Genomic DNA, 21,722 nt, shown 5'->3' on the forward strand with positions numbered 1-21,722 from the left:
CCCTCTGTCCATGGACTTTCACAGCGGATAAGGAAAAACTCCCCCCAAAGAAAACTTTGACAGGGAAAAAAAAAAAAAAAAGTAGAAAGCCCAGGAAAAGCAGCTAAGGAGGAAACCCTCTTCCAGGATGGACAGATGTGCAATAGATGTTGTGTGTACAGAACAGATCAACATAATAAATTAACAGTAATCCATCTGACAAAATTATACAAAAAGAGAGGAAGAGACAGAAAGAGACCAAGAGATACAGAGACAATAGCCCCTTTTACACTGCCAGATTTTTGGCGTTTTGCTGGCAAGCTGCGAGTGAGTAGACACACAGAGCCGGATTGGCGAGTTGGTCCGAGGTGGTTTAAAAAGAATGAGGCGGCCTTCCGCCACGGGAGGGGCTGTTGATGACTTGTGGGAGGAACTGTTGATGACGCCGCACGTGCAACCCACTGGTGGTGGATAAACAGGAAACAGCTGATAGCAGGAATAAGCATCTAGTAGCAAGAGGGAAACGCAAACCTGACAGACACTACAGTAAAGATGAGCAACTGGGGAGACAAAGAATTGCGCGCTCTCCTTGTCCTCTCAAATGAAGAGGCCATTAACCATCAAATGATGGGGACGGTGAAGGACGGGCCAACTTACGAAAGAATCACCCAAGGACTGACTAGCTGCAGCTTCCCTTGGAGCAACCAAAAGCTGTTTGCGTCAAACACTGAGCTACGCGTGTTGTTACTTGCTCATGCCCCCCACTGCCCCGAAAAAGGCACATTCTGTATGAACAAAAGTAGGTAGGCGGCATTTTGCTGCACTCCCCGATTTTGTTTTTATACTGCCAATGCTGAAAGAAGACTGATTGGGCTTTCCTGCTAATTTGTACAATTCCTATTTAAAAAGGGCTAGAGAGAGATGCAGGGCAGACACTAATAACAATAGCTACGATAACACTGATTTTAGTAATAAAATGACAATGATAGTAATGGTATTTTGGTAGCATACATGTTATAAATAATTATTAGTATATGACAGTATATGTATGTGACAATAATTATCATATGTGTACAAAGAAGTATTAATAGTAGTAATAAGTAATAATAGTAGTAGAAGTAGTAGTCGGCATCAGGCAGGACCACGACAGCAGTGTAACCATGAGTCGTGATCCAGGCATAGCTGCAATTCAAGGCAACCTGTGAGACAGTGGAGCACAAAGGTTCCGGAGAAGAAGTCAAGTTAGTGACATGCAGTAATAGGACATGAATGTAAGCAAATGAAGAAGAACCAATTTTCCGGAATTTGAGAGAGAGAGAGAGAGAGAGAGAGAGAGAGAGAGGGAGAGAAGAAGAGAAGGAGAGAAGGGGCTCAGTGTGTCATGGTAAATGGTAAATGGACCTGCACTTGTATAGTGCCTGTCTATTCATCCGACCACTCAAAGTGCTTTTTACACTATGAGTCACATTCACCCATTCACACACACGTTCTGGTGTGGTGTGTGGCCGAAACTACCATACAGGGTGCCACCTGCTACTCAGTTTTTTAACACACTCAAACACCGATGGAATAGCCATCAGGAGCAATTTGGGGTACAGTATCTTGCTCAAGGATACCTCAACATGCAGACTTGAGGAGCCGGCAATCTTCTGATTGATGGGCAACCCACTCTACCTCTAAGCCACAGCCGCCCCAAGGAGGTCCCCCGGCAGACTAGGCCTATATCAGCCCATCTAGGGGCTGGACCAAGGCAAGCCTGAGTCAGCCCTAACTATAAGCTTTATCAAAGAGGAAAATCTTCAGTCTACTTTTAAATGTGGAGATGGTGTCTACTGAAACAGGAAGATGGTTTCACAGAAGAGGAGCCTGATAGCTGAAGGCTGTGGCTCCCGCTCTACTTTTAGAGACTTTAGGAATCACAAGTAACCCTGCATTGTCAGAGCACAGTGTTCTGGTGGGATTATAGGGCACTATGAGCTCTCTAAGATATGACTGAGCCTGACCATTTAGAGCTTTGTAAGTGAGGAGAAGGATTTTAAATTCAATTCTGGATTTTACGGGGAGCCAGTTCAGAGAAGCTAAAACAGGAGAAATGTGATCTTGTTTCTTACTTCCTGTCAGTACATGTGCCACAGCATTCTGGATCAGCTGTTATAAAAGACTTGTTAGAACAATAGAAGCAGTGCTCATGATTTCAGTAAAGAAGTTAATGGTGTTCTACCACCTGACCACATGGACCGCCTGAAAACTTGTCAGTCAACCCAGTCTCACTCCAAAGTCGTCTATTACTGGCGCTTGGTCACTGACTTGTGGCGTCAGACAGTGGTGAAAAAAGCTGTCCTTTCATGTCAGCATCATACGCAGCCGGTCGCCGTTTAATGTGCCATGCAGCATCAGGGGGAAACGCGGCAGGACAACAACAAAAGTTAAGGGGGTGGAAGTCTGAGGGGTGGGTAGGTGGGTCAGTGGCAGGAGACTGATGTTCACTTCCCCCTAAGACTATAGGGCCAAACCCTGTTCTTTTTTCCTAAACCCAACAATGTGCTTTTGTTGCCTAAACCCAATCATGTGCATTTGCTGTTTAAGGGTGTTTTCTGGGACCTCTTTTATTTGACAGTAATAATTCCCAACATCATACTGTGGCATTAGATGCATTGTTTCTATCCTCTGTTTTTAGCTCTCTGTATTTACTTATGACACACAAGTCCAGTTGCTGTCTTTGCTAATGATGCTTATGAGCAAGTCGATTATCTGCAACCCCCAGAGGATAAATAAAGTTTCAGGACAATACTTGCTGTCACTTACTGTAAAAAAACTTTTAAATTTTTTTTCTGAAGTCCACATTGAGCTGCAGGGTAAAAGGTCACCAAAATTATCCAATGAATGAGTTACTTGTTAGTCCTTACGAGTACATGTAAACAAGTTCATTTGTGATCAGTTTGTTTGTAAAATTCAACATGAATACACAATGGACAACAAGACCTCTAAATTAAATAACAAAATGTCATTGGTCAATGTCAGACACAAAACCAACTTGGTTAGAGTTAGGGACTGTCATCGTCACGGTTACATTAATAATCACTGGTTTATGGTTAGGAAAAGACCGTGGATGTGGTTACAATAAACCAACATTGAGAGTTGGTAGGAAATGGGAAATGATCAGCAGTTACTGTGTTAAAATTTTAATTTGGTCATATTGCTGAAATATGTTCTAAAAGCTGATTCCAAGGAAAATAAAAAAAACATGATGCTAAAATCCTGGGGGAAAATGGATGTCTACAATTTACTTGGCTTTTCTAGCTGAAAATTGTCCAAGCTGGAAAGAGGTGAAAAAAAAATTCCATTATCAGCTAATCACTTCAGCTAAAAATTTTAGTTGGCAGCCATTAGTTTGGGTCTATGAAAAAAATGGGTCAAATGGAACCATTTTAATTCTACAGCTAGACAAGTAGTTACAGTAAGAACACACAAGACAAATTGCCCCCCCACCCCCCCAGGCACAGTGAACTCATGTAGTGGAGTGTATTCCTGTGTTTTGGATTGGTGTGAGCTGCCTTGTTGACTGGTTTTTCTCTCCTCTCTCATTACATTGCTTTGATGCTTCCACTGACACTTTGGTCAGAGTTTCCAACACCATAGCCATGTTGTTTAAGGACAATGATCAGTGCATGGATCTGTGTGCGCTACACCGACTGTGTGTATGTGTGTGTGCATGCGTGCAGCAGTGGGCTGGGATGGTGAACCTAACAACTTAGCATCTGGGCCCCAGTCAAGTACACACACACACACGCAACAGAAAATCAGAGTCACATTTAGCTTGGCTCTCTCCCAGTCCTTCCCTGTCATTTACTGTATTAGCTGTGGTCTTGGTGCTGAAATGGCCCATTATGTGGGCTGTATGAGTGTGTACGTATATGTGTATGTGAGAATGTGTTTGCATGTGTGTGTTTGTGTGTATGAATGTAACTGATTATACTCTATATGTGTCTTAGCGTGTGTGTGAGAGTGAGTCAGAGAATTCTATGCAAGTGTGTGTGTGTGTGTGTGTGTGTGTGTGTGTGTGTTTGAGATGCTGTTGATGTTTGTCTCCCCGCACCACCACAGTGCTGGAATGGCACTGGCCACACGCCCTTTGATGTGTCTGTGTGCATGTGTGTTTGTGTGTGCGTGAGTGTGTCTTGATGTTGTGGCCACAGTGGATGACAAGACGTCCTGCTCTTTCTCAGCAGGATCCTTCCTGCCGCTGCCTGCACATACACAGACACAGACACACACACACACACACACACACACACACACAGTGTCCATCTGCACATGGTTATCTCACCCTGCTGGCCTTTCTCATCTTCTCATGTCTCTCCATTCTGTCTTTCTGTGAAGAAGTCACATCACTCCTTATGGGTTCTTTGTCTTAACCTGACACCACAGGTATCTAATTCAATTTGACATATGCTGTGAACCAACCATCACTCCACAGGGAACACTGTGTACAAATTTTCAGTATATTTAGTATGATTACATCACATTAAGCCATGATGTCGCCATAAACATTTCAAAGAATTCACTTTTTTCCCCACAAATTGTAGTTTCGTCAGGGTGGAAAAGCCCTCTGCAACACATTTCGACCACCATAGGACACAAAAAACAATGAATCCCAGACTAGTGAGTAATGAATGCATTGAGACACAGACTAAATGAAATCTGTCTGCATTTACAGCTCTTTGAGGCAGTTTGACCCACAGCACCTACAATGTGCAGTAGGAGGAAAAAGAACAGAAGCGCATGTACATTTTTTGTCATTCATACTACAGTACAACAAGAATTTACATATGTTCTCCAGTTGACAAGTTCACAATAAACACACTTTTAAAATTGTAATATGCAAGTTTAGTCAGTTTGCATCCAAGACTCTGTGCCTAAATCCTCCATTCCTTATGTCACATGGATGTGGTCACTGGTGAGCTGACAGTAGCAAAGGTAGAGCCTTTCTGTCTTGCCTGATCCTAGTTTATGTCAATATGCTCTATCCCAGTTTTGTCAATCAATTAATTTTCAATTTTATTAATAAAGCCCAATATCACAAATCACAATTTGCCTCACAGGGCTTTACAGCATACGATATCCCTCTGTCCTTTGGACCCTCACAGCGGATAAGGAATAACTCCCCCAAAAAAACCCTTTAACGGGGGAAAAAAATGGGAGAAACCTCAGGAAGAGCTACTGAGGAGGGATCCCTCTTCCAGGACGGACAGACGTGCAATAGATGTCGTACAGAACAGATCAACATAATAAATTAACAGTAATCCGTATGATAGAATAAGACAAAAAGAGAGACAGAGACAGAGAGAGATGCAGGACAGACAGTAATGACAGTAGCTTACAACAACATTAATGCAAGTAATAATATTATAATAATAATTACGGCTATTGTGGTACAATATGTTGAAAGTATATATGAATATCTGATAGAATACATATGTGACAATAATCATATGTGTATAATAACAGTAGAAGTATGACTAATGATAACAGCAGCAGCAGGAGGCATCTAAACTAAAAGTTTAGTCTAAACTTAAATGTTTTAGACTGGGCTACATGGAGAACACCAATCAGACCAGATGTGATTTTTTATTACAAGAAACACATGAGTCAGTGTAGACCACAGGGCTGTACTATGAAGTGAAATTGTTGGGATGGCAAGGCATGTTGAGCCAGAGTTTTCAGTGTCACAGAGGTGGCTCTCTTTTAACCATGGTAACTTATGCTGCATGCTAAACCTGCTTCTGAGCAGGTTATGTTCTGAGTTTCAGCTTTAAGTCAGCGCCTTTCACTAATCAGCTCTTATGGAAATAGCATCACCATTCCTGCAAACTCCTGTGGACTTAGGTGACAGTACTTAAGGAGGTTCTACTCGGAGTGAGGGAGTGCTTTGAGAGCAAATAGATCCACTGGCTTTTCCTGACAATAAGCTAGGAAATTACAGTAGCACAAACAGAATACATAAAGTTGCTGTTGTTCTTTTTCTTTCTTTCTTTTTTTGGTTTGTTTGTTGGTGGTGCAGAAAATCTGAGCAAGAATACCCTTATTTTATTTTAAATGTTGTTCTTGCACTCACTGAATTACTGAATCTGTTTGTAGTGTCCTCTGTTCCATTTGCCCACACTGGCTTTAAAAGAAGTCTTCTGTGAAACGTTAATAATTGTTTTATTAATCAGGATGACATGTACTTGCTCATGAAATTAGGTACTATTCCTTCAAGCCATATTATAACATTACCACTTTGAATTATGTTTTTATGCTGGGTTGTGATTTGTTGTGGTCCACTGCTGGTTCTATAACAGCTAACGGAACAGCGATTAGTAAAATGTCTATTGATATATATCACAGATTATATTCAGTCAGTAACATTCATTTTACTTTACTTGATTTGTCCAAAAACAAAAGTGATTTCCACGTCTCCTTCATTATGGGCAGTGTCAGCCCAAAATGCAGTTCCTGAGTATAATGTTTAAAGGTTTTGTATACAACATTCAGAGCATTAATATATCAGCAAACCAGTATTTTTTATGTAAAGATATAGTGGAGTAATGGCCTCCTGAGCCAAGACTGAAGTCACGCTCCCTCGCTGTGTGTTGTAATCCAAGTTCTCTGTGGGTTGTTGAGGTCCCTGGTCCAGCATGCGTGCATTTTAGTGCATGCATGTTTCCCACTGGCTAGCTCATCTGCGCTGCTTTGCACTTTGCTCATACCACGGATATGCTGATTTTGGGGCGGCATCATCGTAGTGTTGCTTTTTGCTGTAATATTTTTTTAATATTCTTCATAGACAGAAGTAGATAGCACACGATTGGTCCATTTTGTGCGGTAGAGTGGTCAAATGACGCACCAAATGCCCCACTTTATGGGAAACATGCACAGAACCTGATGAAGGTAACTTTGATTAATGAAGCATGTTTTTAATTATTGTCATGATACCTGTTATCTCTGATTAGCGCTTCAGGTATGGCTGGGCGGTATGACAAAATTTTCCTCAGGTTTGGCCCACTTGACATGCTGCTGTGTTGTGCTATGGCCTTTTGCTGGAATTTGTTATTTACGTGACAAAGCCTGAACGCAACACAGGCTCTGCTCCATTAGTGCCGTGCTTGGTTACGTGTCTGTGTGTGTGTGTGTGTGTGTGTGTGTGTGTGTGTGTGTGCGAGCGTATTTGGGCGAAACTCGCTGTGTGTGATACAGAGCGCAGAGGAGATTTATAAAGGCGTGACCCTGTAGAGACAGAAATGACATGCTGTCATGTAAATAAGATAAATGACATATGGCTATTTAGTTTGTTTAATAAAAGGACAAGGTATAGACCTGTTCTATAGGCCTGGATATGAAGCGTCCGTAGCACCAAATAATATAACGGTAGTTTCTAAAGAGCTAAGATGAAAAAAAAAAAAATCAGCAGCTGCGGTCATATTTCAGCAGCAGCGGTGCGCCACTGCTAGTTGCATATAGGGGAAACACTGCTCATTTTAGTATGAGTTCTTCTGGGTCATCGTGTTCCTCTTCAGCAACGTGTACAGTTGCTTCGTTTTCAGGACTCCTCCGGCAGCCATTCTCGCGTCTAAACTTTTCTCTATGCTCTCACTCTAGCCGGCTCTAGCATGTCTGTGGTGTGCAGCAGTGAAATGGGTCCCCGCTGAAACACTTTCCCACTGCGCACGTTCCAGACGTTGTTTGGGCTATTCACCGGTACTGCGGTATATGAAAAATTCATATCATAATGAAAATAAATAACGATTCTCGGTACGAACCGGTATACCGCCCAGCCCTTGCTTTAGGCACTATGGATTCAGTTAATGCAAAAAGCCTGTCTCTGTTGAGCCTGTGCACACAAACACACACACACACACACACACACACAGACAGTATGTTTGAACTCTATTACGTGTCTATGAAGGGAAATAAACTGCTGGTGTTTGCCAGCACAGCTTCATAGCTCTGTCACAGCCACTGGATTTCACTCTGATGCTGCCAGTGTGTCGGTGTTTGTGTGTGCGTGTGTATGTGTGTGAGTTTCAGTCTCAGGAGAGGCACAGCTCGTTGGTTTTCTCAATGAAGGCTGTCTCCTGCACTTGGCAGTCGTGTGTGTGTGTGTGTGTGTGTGTGTGTGTGTGTGTATACACACACTGTGAAAACAACCTGTTGATGGGTTGTATTATATCTTGGCTCTCAAGTATATGCAGTTTCCTATCAGCTCAATCTATCTGGTTTCCTTTTCCAGATCACTACACATGCACATGAACAAACATACTTGTGTGTGTGGGAGTGTGTATGTGCCTGCTGCCCCTCCAGGATTTATTGTTGTTCTGTGGCCCAAAGTAAATGGATGACGTATCAGTCTTGTTTTTTCTCTCTCTCTCTCTCTCTCTCTCTCTCTCTCTCTCTCTCTCTCTCTATTGTCTGAGGATCATCTGGAAGTGTTTTATATGCCGATGGCTCCTCAGTGTGGGACACTCTGAATCATTCAGACTCCCCATAACAATATTTCCATTGTTTATTTGTTTGTATCCCCCTGTCTGGTTGGAGGAAAGAAAAAGAAAGGTAAAAGAGAAGCAGAGGATAAGTTTTCACAAGAATGAAATTGTTGGAGAAACTGTCCTGGGACTCCACTAGTCAGTGCAATATCATGGATTAGGATGTTTTTTTTTTTGTTTTGTTTTTTCAAAGAACATCTGTAAAAAACTTTTTAAAAACAATCATTTGATTTAAAAACACATATTCAAAAATCACACTGAATTTTAAAATTTCCATTTGCATCACAAAAGCGTTGCATCACAAGAACTTTGTACTTTCTTATTAAGGGATTTTTTTGTGTTCATCATATCCACAGGCTTTCTCCCCACTTTTCTCTTAACTAGAGCCCTAATTTTATAGAAATCGTGATGGTTAGTATCTTGGACACTTGACAACTTTTGGACGTGTTAGGACATAAAATGAAAATAATTTTAAACCAATTTCCTTTTTTTCCTTTTTTTAAAGGGTATTTTTCAGGAAAAAACTGTAATAATGGAAGTGAAAAAATTATTAGATTTATTGATTTTTAGAAAGGAAAGTCAGGGAGTATTAGAGATATGCAGAAATGTATAAGAATATTATGCAATTTGTTTCATGTGTACACAGGTACTGACTGCATGCATATTGATAAAACATTCTTTTGTATGTGTGTTTTTGGTTGTTGTGTGTGTTGATAGGCGAGGTAAACTAGTAGCAGCTCCCTGCACACCTCTATTTGGGAGAAATTACACTGTCCTAAATTACGGTATTTTGTCTTTTTTAACATGAGATAAGGCACACTGTGGTGCAGTGTCTGTGTATGTATGTGTGTGTGTGCGTGTGTCAGCACCAGGTTGTAGGATATCCTGCATGTGAGTCTGTCTCTCTTCCTGCTGGGCGTGCACATTAAGAGTGTAAGTGTAGGTGGGTATTGTGCTGTAGATGAATCTAGCCGTTCTTCTGTGAGTGTGTATCTGTTGTATGTGTGTCAGTGCTTATCTCAGTGTGTGTGCGTGCGCGCGTGTGTGTTTGTGTTGGCTATGGCCAGCGGAGATCGATGGTCTGTAAAGTGGATTCCTTATTGGCCTGTTTGCTTTGGCAGCTCTTGAAAGAAGCCCACTGATTACACTCCCAGATGTGTCATACACAGACACACATGCACATACACACGCACCACTGTTCACTGCTGCTTGCTTTAATGTCTGCGTATGTGAATGTTGAGAAGGAGGAGAGGGAAACATACATACTTACCACCTTAAACTATCTATTCACTGTAAACCTTTTGTCCTTTGGCAGGTTCCATCTTCACTGAGACAAAAAACATGATGTATCTCACTAGTAAATATTGTGACACTGTTTGGTTCATCTTGGCTTTTTCTATTTCTGTGTGGGTGACAATCTAAAACTCTTTGAGATAGGTTTTTAGGTTTTCTTGTGCTCTCTTCTTCTCTGTCTGTCTGTCTCTCTCTCACGCACTCTCTCTGCAGTCAGTTTGATTGAAGAGTGCATCATTGGCAGGATAAATGGTTACTACAGATGTCTAGAAGTCTGGAGATGAAAAGTGAGATTAAAAACAACTGTTTCTTGATCTTAATGAATCGGCCAAACTGTTTGGAAAAGCCTGGAAAATAGTGTAGTTTTAGGTTAAAAAAAAAAAGAAAAGTCACAATTACTTTTTGGGTGTGAATGCGAAAGCACCTTTGAACAGGTCATAACATACAGTACAGGCCAAAAGTTTGGACACACCTTCTCATTCAATGCGTTTTCTTTATTTTCATGACTATTTACATTGTAGATTCTCACTGAAGGCATCAAAACTATGAATGAACACATGTGGAGTTATGTACTTAACAAAAAAAGGTGAAATAACTGAAAACATGTTTTATATTCTAGTTTCTTCAAAATAGCCACCCTTTGCTCTGATTACTGCTTTGCACACTCTTGGCATTCTCTCCATGAGCTTCAAGAGGTAGTCACCTGAAATGGTTTTCCAACAGTCTTGAAGGAGTTCCCAGAGGTGTTTAGCACTTGTTGGCCCCTTTGCCTTCACTCTGCGGTCCAGCTCACCCCAAACCATCTCGATTGGGTTCACACCTCCTCCTCCATGCTTCACAGTGGGAACCAGGCATGTGGAATCCATCCGTTCACCTTTTCTGCGTCTCACAAAGACACGGCGGTTGGAACCAAAGATCTCAAATTTGGACTCATCAGACCAAAGCACAGATTTCCACTGGTCTAATGTCCATTCCTTGTGTTTCTTGGCCCAAACAAATATCTTCTGCTTGTTGCCTCTCCTTAGCAGTGGTTTCCTAGCAGCTATTTGACCACGAAGGCCTGATTCGCGCAGTCTCCTCTTAACATTTGTTCTAGAGATGGGTCTGCTGCTAGAACTCTGTGTGGCATTCATCTGGTCTCTGATCTGAGCTGCTGTTAACTTGCGATTTCTGAGGCTGGTGACTCGGATGAACTTATGCTCAGAAGCAGAGGTGACTCTTGGTCTTCCTTTCCTGGGTCGGTCCTCATGTGTGCCAGTTTCATTGTAGCGCTTGATGGTTTTTGCGACTCCACTTGGGGACACATTTAAAGTTTTTGCAATTTTCCAGACTGACTGACCTTCATTTCTTAAAGTAATGATGGCCGCTCGTTTTTCTTTAGTTAGCTGATTGGTTCTTGCCATAATATGAATTTTAACAGTTGTCCAATAGGGCTGTCGGCTGTGTATTAACCTGACTTCTGCACAACACAACTGATGGTCCCAACCCCATTGATAAAGCAAGAAATTCCACTAATTAACCCTGATAAGGCACACCTGTGAAGTGGAAACCATTTCAGGTGACTACCTCTTGAAGCTCATGGAGAGAATGCCAAGAGTGTGCAAAGCAGTAATCAGAGCAAAGGGTGGCTATTTTGAAGAAACTAGAATATAAAACATGTTTTCAGTTATTTCACCTTTTTTGTTAAGTACATAACTCCACATGTGTTCATTCATAGTTTTGATGCCTTCAGTGAGAATCTACAATGTAAATAGTCATGAAAATAAAGAAAACGCATTGAATGAGAAGGTGTGTCCAAACTTTTGGCCTGTACTGTACATGACTATATGTTTGATTTTTTTTTTATGTGGATATCCTTAATGGTGTTTAATATATACACATACAACTGTCTGTTTTGTTTTTTTTCGTTTATTTCCCACTCCAAACTGACCAATACACACCTACTACATGTGAAACAGATTTTCTCTTCTGTGCTTTGGAGGCTCGTATCTCTGCAACGGATTGATCGATTTGAGTCATTCACACCTCGTTCGATTAGTTAGAGCCAATAGAATGACGCTATACCCACCAAAACGAGACTGATAACACTGTAAGCCAATCAGAGTCAGCAGAACGCCATTGTGGGGGAGGTGCCGGCTGCCGCGTGCGGCCATTGTTATGTTCCCCCCCGGGTCCTAAAGCCCGTAATATTCGCCCGAATTCATTTGAACACAACACAACATGTCCGTCTAACAGGATGCACCGTGTTTTACCGGTAGACTAAACTTTTCACGGCAAAACAACAGCGGTAAGAGAAATTTTACAACTATCGTTAGGCGAAACGATTTCTGTTGTTGTTGTTCTTTGGCCTCTATCTCTCAGATGCTTTGGTGTAGAGTGCTTTGGCGCATATGTATGGAAACAGCGGAGTTTTTGCTTTCATTTGTGATGAATGGCGTGTGTTTTGCATAACATGGCGTTGAGTTAGAGCCCGAAATATGGTGAGTTGGTCGGTACATCGGTGCTGTATGGAGTTTGATTTGTTGTTCATTTAGTTGTTGTTTGAGCTGTGTGTGGGGCATTGTTTGGTTTATACAGCCTTGTAGCCTAGGTTCTGCTGTTTAACCCTATGGGCCCGAATGATGCATTGTGCGTCCAAATTCACACCTGTTCTTCTCTATTGATTTTCTCTGCGACCGTGCGTCATAGCGAGAAGCCATCACATGAAACAGCGAAATTGTAGCTTTCCGAGAAGGCCAAGCACTTGTCGGTAGTCCAATGTTTTCATAGCGAAAAAAATGATAAAGTTACACTAAAATGATGTATAACAGAGCTTTCATACAGCTTTGCACACACATTACTCTTGGACGGATTACTCGCGAATGCAGGCTCGCACAGAAATGCCACGCATATCACATGAAAGCGGAGGAGCAGAGCTTTCCAGTGATGCCACACACATCATTGTACCATCATCCCATCACGCTATAAATCCAGATTTATTGTCTACAAAATAAAAACCTGACGAATTTCTTCAAAATCCATGATACAGATCTTGTTATCAGTCACTTCATATAGTGAGGAATATCGTATCTTACCACGTCTTAGGCTTGCGTGTGTTTCTCCCTGTCTATCCACATTTGTAGTCCGGCTTTCAAGATGCAAATATCTCCATATTGTCCAGCTGACGCTCCATCAAACTTTGTATGACAAGACCAGCACACTTCACCTCTGTGCACCCAGACAACTGCAGCCTAATTATGCATGCATGACAGGGCTGTAGTCATCATATACATTGAGGGGGACATGTGTGTCCCCCAATGCCCAAAATGCCCCCCCCCCAATATATAACTGAAACTGAAAAACAACAACAAACTTTGTTTACTGCAAACAAAGTGGCAAATATTATCTTGGAGGACATCATTGCACTTGGTTGACTATTTTTCTATTATCTTAGATGTAAATATTGCATGTTTCTTTCAGATAAAACACATTTTTGACTTGTGAATGAGTCAATGGAATTTCTTGCAATAATGAAAAAATACTGGCAATCATTTTCTGCCTGGCACAAACCACATGTTTTGGACAGCTGTGAAGTGACAGAATGTCCCAGCATCATGGTTCTTATATTGCCAGATTCCAGAGAGTCTCCCCTCTTTATATATGGCAGAATATGTCTTCTTCCAACTTGCTATGCTGAGATACATGTAAAAATGTAAGAATTTAGTCACACGGATTTGTTTTTTTCATTGATATAAAAATTAATATAAAATACAGGCACATAGAAGGACATGAAATGATGGCAAATCTGGATAGCCCTGATTGACCTGAAAGAAACAAGATATAGCATGTGTATGTAGCCTTTATAATGACTGTGATATGAGCTTAAAAGTAAAGGCAGTAAAAATACCCCAAAAACGCCTAGGGCCCATAGGGTTAACTTGATTTGCAACATCACTAGCCTATATTCTTCGTGATTAATGCATTGTTTCACTCTGTGTTTGCAAAGTCGTTCTCACAGACTTTCGGGTTTAGCAGATTTTAACCAACAATTTGGACAACCCAATAATAGAAGATGAATGCTCATTCTTTGTCAAAATTCTTTGTCAAAATACGTTAAAATCACGTGTTTAACAGGGAATTATTCAAAATTTTCCTACTGTTGATACTTTTAGGATTATGAATGTTAAATACATAATGTAACATACTGTAAGTACATACAGTATTATACACATGCTGCTCAGTACCTGTAGTTTGCAGCACTTGTAGTAGGCAGTGCATATAATAAATGTAACCATGTCAAAATTTCTTGCTGTTACTCCTATTACTACAACTTCTACTACACTACTACTTCTACTAGTATTACTACAACTACCTCTCTCATACATCTATTAATCACTACTACATGTCTAATTAGACAGCAGTAGTGCTTTGCTCACTATTAGACTTAATGCTTTATTGCAAATTATGTCTTGTATGTGTCTTTCCTTGAAGCCTAAGGGCTCATTTATGTTCATTGTTAGATACAGAAATGAATATAGCCTTCTGTGCGTACTCCAGGTTAATTCCATCCGTGTTTGTGCACGCGTTCTCATCTAACGTGTATATACGTCTGAAGGCCAAAAAGGTAACACAAGGAAAAATATCTATGAGATTTTGATTAATAGGAAGTCAAATCACCACAACTTTAAAACTTAAAACTACTACTTTTAAAACTTTAAAATTGTTTAATCAGTTTATCTTTGTTTTAAACTGTTTTTAAACGTCCTTTTATATTGAAGTGCCTTGTTTGTCTGTTTTATGTTCATTATGTCTGTTTTCATGTGAAGCATGACTGCTTCAGTGCCTATGATGCCCTTATTGTATTGTATTTCTTGTATGTATGTATGTATGTATGTGTGTATTATTATCATTATTATTATTATTATAATTATTATAATTATTATTATTGGCTGTATATATGCCATCATAAGGGATGCATGGAAGTATGAGATCAGTGACGTTTACAACATTTTTACATGTTTACATTTTGCATGTAAGGGGAGTATAGATAAACCTTAAGCCTAACCTAAATATTCATATTCAAACCCTAAAATCTAAAATACAGTTCTCAAATCTATCAACATTCTTTGAAATTATTGTTGTCCTTATGATGGAATATTTAAATGGAAAATATAAACTACAAAAAATTATGAGAAAATCAACAGAAGTTGTGAATATTTATGTATTTACAATGTATTAAAATGCTGGAGGAATAAGTGAGTGTATAATGATAACAGGGTTGCTGTATACGTAAGGGTTAATGCCCGACGAGGTGTCCATTATCAGGAATTAATGGATGACGCGGAGGCGTGAACCGTCCGACGCGAAGTCCATTAATTCCTGATAATGGACACCTCGAAGGGCATTAACCCGCTTATACCATGGTCACTTACCAAAGAAATGAATATTACATCAATTATTTATGCTTTAATGTGTTTTACAGTTAAAATCAAGAGTTTTTCACAAGCCACAGCTGAGCAGACTATTTAATCTCTGTAGTTCACAGGCGTTGCCATGGAAACCTGCTGTGGCCGCAGCGTAGAGAGCATAGCGACTCTGATCAGTGAAGGGAAGTGAGATGATGGCTAAACGCTACGTGATATTATTCAGAAGATGATTATTTCAGAAAGCCAGTGCACTTCTTACCGCTTGTGTGTCACAGACTCTGATGGTCAGAGGATGATGTGCAAAAAAAAAACCTTAGATAGGCTATTACTTTCATGATTCATTGGCGTTCATTTATAGGCCCAAGAAAATTTGTTTCAAATAATCAACATCCAAATAGTAGTCAAAATCGTTTTTAATTGCAACAAATAATTCATAAGCATATAGTAGTCGAGATTAAATCATAAAAACACATTAACAAATTAACGATTGTTTCCTATTTAAAATTAAATGCTACATTACCATTAATAGTGAAATTTGAAAGTGATATGCGTATGTCCACCATAGTGGCGTTTGAACTGCCCATTTCATTGTCTTCTTGGTGTTGGGCTCATCCTTCTCATCTTCTAAATTATTTAATTATTCCGGTGTCACCTCCTTGTGCCGTTTCTCCCTTTCTTTTCATTCTCTATCCTCTCTTCTTCTGCATTCCAGTCATCAAAATTATCAAATTCACCAAATCAATTAAATGAAACGATAAAATCACTCATGATGCCCGTTGTAATCCGTTGCCTCTGCTCTGAGTCTCCATTGCTATGGTTACAAACTAGCAGTTGAGCCAACGCAATAATTTAGAGCCTGTAATCAGGCAATTTGACCGGAACATCTTTTTAGCTGTCCTATAACACATTTTAACGGACACCCTGCAGCCAATCAGAATTGAGTATTCACCCAGACCATGGTATAATCACATTGATTAATAGAACGATATTTTATGCCATATGCTTGCGTGCCATAGACCCTAGTGCTGATGGCATAGCACATACATGTTCATGTTGGCACACAGATCACGTAAACACACATGGACTATGTGTGTGCATGTGTTTTCTTGGGGGCTGATTATGCTGGTTTGTTAGATCAAGTGGTTTGCAAACACATAGGGATGAGGGCACCTTAGAAGCGAGACAAAACCTGAGAGGGCTTGCACTGACATACAACAACACAAACCCGTACACGGGCGAAAATCCCATTTCTTAGTTGGGGGGGACAATAAACAGTAAAATTTTAGAGAATAATTCCAGGGGGGGACAAGGAAAAAAAGTTGTAACGTGTCTTTTATACAGCATCTTTTACCATAATTTAACACTTTAATCTTCTCTCTATCTCTCCAACAGGCAGAGTGAATGTCTATACTAACTAAACTAAAACTAAACATTTCCTGCAATTAAACTGGTAAAGTGGTTTATAAACAGTGTGCTGTGAGATGTCTGCATGTCTTTCATGTTTGTCTCACTGACAGGTGGAGAGCCTACAGACAGGTACCCATTGCTCCGCCACTGACTGCTCTTGTCCTGTCCTCTCCCTCTTCTTTCTCTCCTGTCCTCTCTATCACTAAACTCTAAGCTTAATCATTAGCTTTTAGCTTAGCAGCACTCGTAATTGAGTAGGCTTTTGAACAATGCAGGAGAAATGTTGCAGACAGTTATATTATCAGCCTGGGCCTGGGGCTTGTTGTAACAGTAAATGGGATGTGTTGTAACATGTGTAAGTTAAACTGTGTCTGTGTGAGTGAACATCTTACCCTGCGATGCGCGATGTGGGCAGCGGTTCCAGCCACACGCTGCTACTGCTGCCAAGCAGCCCCACCCATTGGAAAGAGTGTGGGATATACCACTACTAGGAATGGGAGGGGGGGACTAAATCTTTTAAGATTTAAATAGCACATTATTGCGCGATTATAATGAGCACCGCTTACATTGTGCTTTCAATAAATACTACTGCATTGTTCAAAAATTATTACTTGTGTCTCAAATTATTCTAGGGGGCTACAGCTTTACTGAAAGGGGAGTCATGTCCCCCCTGTCCCCCCCAGGATTTCCGCCCCTGAACCGTACAAAACTGCAGATCTCAGAGCTGCAGTCCAAACAGGGTTAGAGACCCAAACACTTCACTTAACACTAAGTAGGTTGTGTCAGAGAAAACAGGGATAGTCTTCTCCCTCTTCAGTATTTCACTCATAAGCACCACTCACACTCAGACACACATTCTAAGACTATTTTTTCAATAGTTATACACATTTGTTCTATCCATAAACATAATCAAAATATATCAAAAGGTCATGATATCCAGTTTTGTTTGAGTACATGAAAAGAAGCACAGCACACTTTGGAAGTTTGTACCTCCAAAGACAATAACAACTGAAAGACAGATCTTTTAGGGGTGAAGTCCAACATGGGGCCCATGACAGGAACAAATAGCAAACAATGTAAGTCATGCTGCCATGCTTTTGCCCTGGGTATGTTTTGATAGTTCTGTTGTACTTATAGTAGTCACAGGAAAAGGAGGTGGAAAGAGAAGGGAAATTAACGTTGCCTTAAAACAAATCTCTCCCTGGTCCTGTTGTTAGCTTCCAAGGTCATTAATAACAGTATGAAGTGGACACTAATTAGAGGGAGGCCATATATTTAACACTAAGCAGACCCCTAAAGGGATGTGTTTACTGACAAATGAGGAGGCGTGCTTTCACAGCCTGTATGTATGAACTATATTTGTACAAGTATGGTGTATGTAGTAGCTTTATGAGTGTGTGTGTGTGTGTGCACATGTGCTTGTGTTCATGTTCATGTGCTTTTTGTGCACATGAATAATTAAATTAATTTCAGGTCAAAATATGGGCATTTGAAAAATGAGAAGTGGCTGTGAGTTGAGGTCAGTTTGAAATAGCAGTTGGTTTTCCCATTTTCAATGGACTGCCTGGTCACACAAGAAACTGGCTAAGCAAATGAATTTCTGTCTCTTCCAGATGGGCAAGAGGCGGGTGCTCGAGCAAGAAAAAGGGCAACACTCTTACAATGTTTCTAAAAAATAAAGTTAGAAAACAGTAGCACATCTCAGGCTATTTCTTAGGCTACTTCCATCTTTACTGATTTCAATACTCATGCATTTGTATTTGTGTTTCTCATACAAATGTATTTCTCTAACAAAACAAATCATATATTCAATTTATATAAGCCCAAAAATTGACCATACACATAGGAAAGGTACTGGATTAGGGAGGCAAAATGGAATACATCAACTGGAAACATTTACTTAGTATCTGAACTACATTTACAAGTTTGTTTAAACTAACACTGGTCTAATTATTGCTGCTCTGACTAAATTACAAAGGACCATTTGCCATGATAGTTTGCCTGTAACGACCCTCAGTGGAGTACTGACTGACAGTTGTTAGAACCAATAAAAAAAAAATTAATTACTGACCAGTTTAATTTCTACAAAATTATCAGTTCACAAGATATTTCATCCTATATCTGTACAAGTAACTGAGCTATGAGAGATTACTAGTCATTGTTTACATTTTACTCGTGGCTCATCCCAAAGCTGAAGGACCTGGGATGAAATACCTCATGTGGATCCCTGGCTTCCTGATGGGCAGACCACAGGTGGTGAGGCTGGGTGACAGGCCTGGGATTTCATCATTTTAAGGGCAAAGCCACTTGGCCAGCATTGAGGCAAGGTTTTTGAGGGTACAAAAGCCACATGCCAGGGAATCAAGGCCATAAGTTAAAAATGCAAATCTGAATTTACTTAAAGGGACAAATCCACCCCAACAGAAGAAACAAGGAAATAGCAGTTACGGTATATTAAAGTAACAGATTGCATACTTGAAAATGTACAGCTCAACTGCTTGTTTGGTCTTTACTGCAAAACCTCACCTCAGTAAGTTTAAGACTTGCTTTAAGTCATAATTTAAAATGGCTGACTTCCTGTTGGGTTTAGGGTATGGCTCCAAGAAACTTCATTTGTATGTCTTGTGAAGTTACATGTGCCTCCCCAATTCTCATACATCCAGTTGAAATGTCACGCAGGGGCTTCTCCTGAGCCACTTTGTCAAAACAAGCATAAGACCCACTTAATCTTTAGCCCCTCAAAAATGTGATTCATTTCAAGGTAGTAGTAGAAGAAGAAGAAGAAGAAGAAGAAGAAGAAGAAAAAATCCTTATATTATAGTGGGGTCCTCACACCAGTTGGTGCTTGGGGCCTAATAATTCCTTCACTTTCAAAAGGGCCCTCATGGCCACCTGCAGTTGGTACTGGGGCCCTAATAATAACTTCCTGCATTACAATAGGGCCATTACACCGTTCAGTGCTCAGGGCCTAAGAAGGGGGTGAAAAGTGCTAATAGGGTGGGCAGGAGGGGTGGTTGATGTGTCCAACAGCCACCAACTTTTACCCAGGAGGCCATTGTTCACTTCCCACACACTTGACATGGTGTCCCAGAATGTCAACAACCAACGCACCCAGGGTGCACATCATATGTCGACACGGAAAGTCCGTGACCAAGCATGACTAGACATTGTTTTCCATCAAACCAAAAGAAAGACTTCGGTGTGTACACTTCATGGTGTTAGTGTTGCTTTTTAATGGAGCAGGCTAACTTGATGACAAAGTTGGGATGGTCATGGTGATGACTTTCTCAGGGACTCCAGCCCCATTTGTTTGTTTGACAGGCGGCAGGGGTGTGTGTGTGTGTGTGTGTGTGTGTGTGTGTGTGTGTGTTTGCGTGCGTGCGTGTGTGTGCACATGCATGTGTGTTTCTCCATTTGCTGTAAAGGATATGGATTAAGCTGGAGAGGTGACAGATGATATGTTTACAGGAGACTGTTTGCTTTCTACACGATATTCAGTTCAAGGTTTTGTGTGTGTCACCGCCTGTAAACACATGCGTGAGAAAGACGAGAGTGAATGCATACCTAGTAATCCATGCATTACAGGTTGTGTGTGAAAGAGACTAAAGCCCCGTTTCCACCAAACATTTTCAGTATGGTACCTTTGGAACCGAAAGTACCCTTCAGACATGGTACCTAGACCCTAGTATTTCCACTGCAAACCGTACCTTTAAATGTGGGCGGGGATTGTTGTCACTCACTGTACTTCCTCATTATCAGTGACACAGAGGAAAGTCTGCGCCTCGTTTATCGTCCACAGAACGAGGCTGCACACCAACATTTTCAGAACAAAATAGCTCAAAATAAAACAGGCTGCAGTAAGAGTCTCTCTCCATGGGATATTTAAAAATAGCGGGTTTTTTCACTTAGTCCTTCTCAGGCAAGCTCGGGGGTTTAGTGTTGCGTTAGCCAACTGTACGCAATGCTTTTCTTTTCTCCAAGTGAGGATTAGAATATATACCATTCACATAACCTGGCCAGAATTAATACATAGAAACACTTGAGGATCCACTCATTACTAAAAGTGTATGTCATATAAAAACTAATGGTCAAAGTTGTAATATAGAATATTTAAGGTGTGTTGATTGAGTCAGCTTGTGCATTGAGTAACATTACAAGTTAATGTTCCACCTTACAAATCCCACCAGTTGGCCCAGTGAGTGAATTTATTTTTTCTTCAACTCCGGCTGCTGCAAGAGGCAGCAAAACATCCTTATATTTTATAGTTACAGTCTACTAATTAAGCTCTCCACAATATGAACAGTGGCTTCTGCCTCAAAACCAGCCACAACTCAGCCCTGAGCAGAGTGACCGTCCGCTACTGACCAATCAACGGACTGCAATGTTCACAGCTTCGCCTTTTAGTACCAGATCTGTGGCTAGGTACCCTAACAGAAGGGTTAGGATTAGGTTAGGAATGGTTCCACTGGTACCATGATCCACAACTTTTCACAGTGGAAACTGAAAAAAGGGTACCGAAGTGAACCGTACTGTACCATACTGCTCGGTGGAAACGGGGCTTAAGACTTTTTCAATCACATATAAATTTCCTTCCGTCCTTCCTTCCTTCCTTACTCAGTGTCTGTCTCTTGCCTCAGTCTATAACCCCTGCACTCCTTCCCTTTTTTTATTTTTCTGGGAAGTAGTCCAATCCAAATCTAAACTGGTGCTGTCTGCTGTTTACTGGAGTTACAACACAACACAAATAAATGCCTTAATGTTATTTACAAAACAGACCTCATATATAATGCTGCCCCAAAACCCAATCCTCAGAAAAAGCCGGGATTGAGGGTTGGAGGGGTGTTTTGGTAAGGCATTGGCAGTGTGCCTCAGTCATGAGACTGTCATCAGAATTGATCACTGATTCATTCATTCATACGTTTAAATGCCTAAAATGAAGTGTGATAATGTTTGGCAGGCTATTTTCTATCTGTATTGGAACGTGTTCTTTAAGATTCTGGCAAAATGAATTAAGTCAAGTCATCTTTACTTGTACAGCACATTTCAAACATTTCAAAGGGCTTTACACACAACAAATCTGAACAAAATAAAATAACTTACATAACTTGGATACATA

At 40.6% G+C, this 21,722-nt stretch overlaps 1 protein-coding gene across 2 annotated transcripts in view; it reads left to right on the forward strand.

Moving 5' to 3' along the window:
- The window catches only part of bcas3 (BCAS3 microtubule associated cell migration factor), an 877,760-nt gene that overhangs the window by 759,485 nt on the left and 96,553 nt on the right, over positions 1-21,722 (forward strand). The gene's annotated exons all lie outside the window — the stretch shown is intronic.

The sequence above is a fragment of the Epinephelus lanceolatus genome, chromosome 4, assembly GCF_041903045.1.
Source record: "Epinephelus lanceolatus isolate andai-2023 chromosome 4, ASM4190304v1, whole genome shotgun sequence".
In the NCBI taxonomy this organism is placed as follows: domain Eukaryota; kingdom Metazoa; phylum Chordata; class Actinopteri; order Perciformes; family Serranidae; genus Epinephelus; species Epinephelus lanceolatus.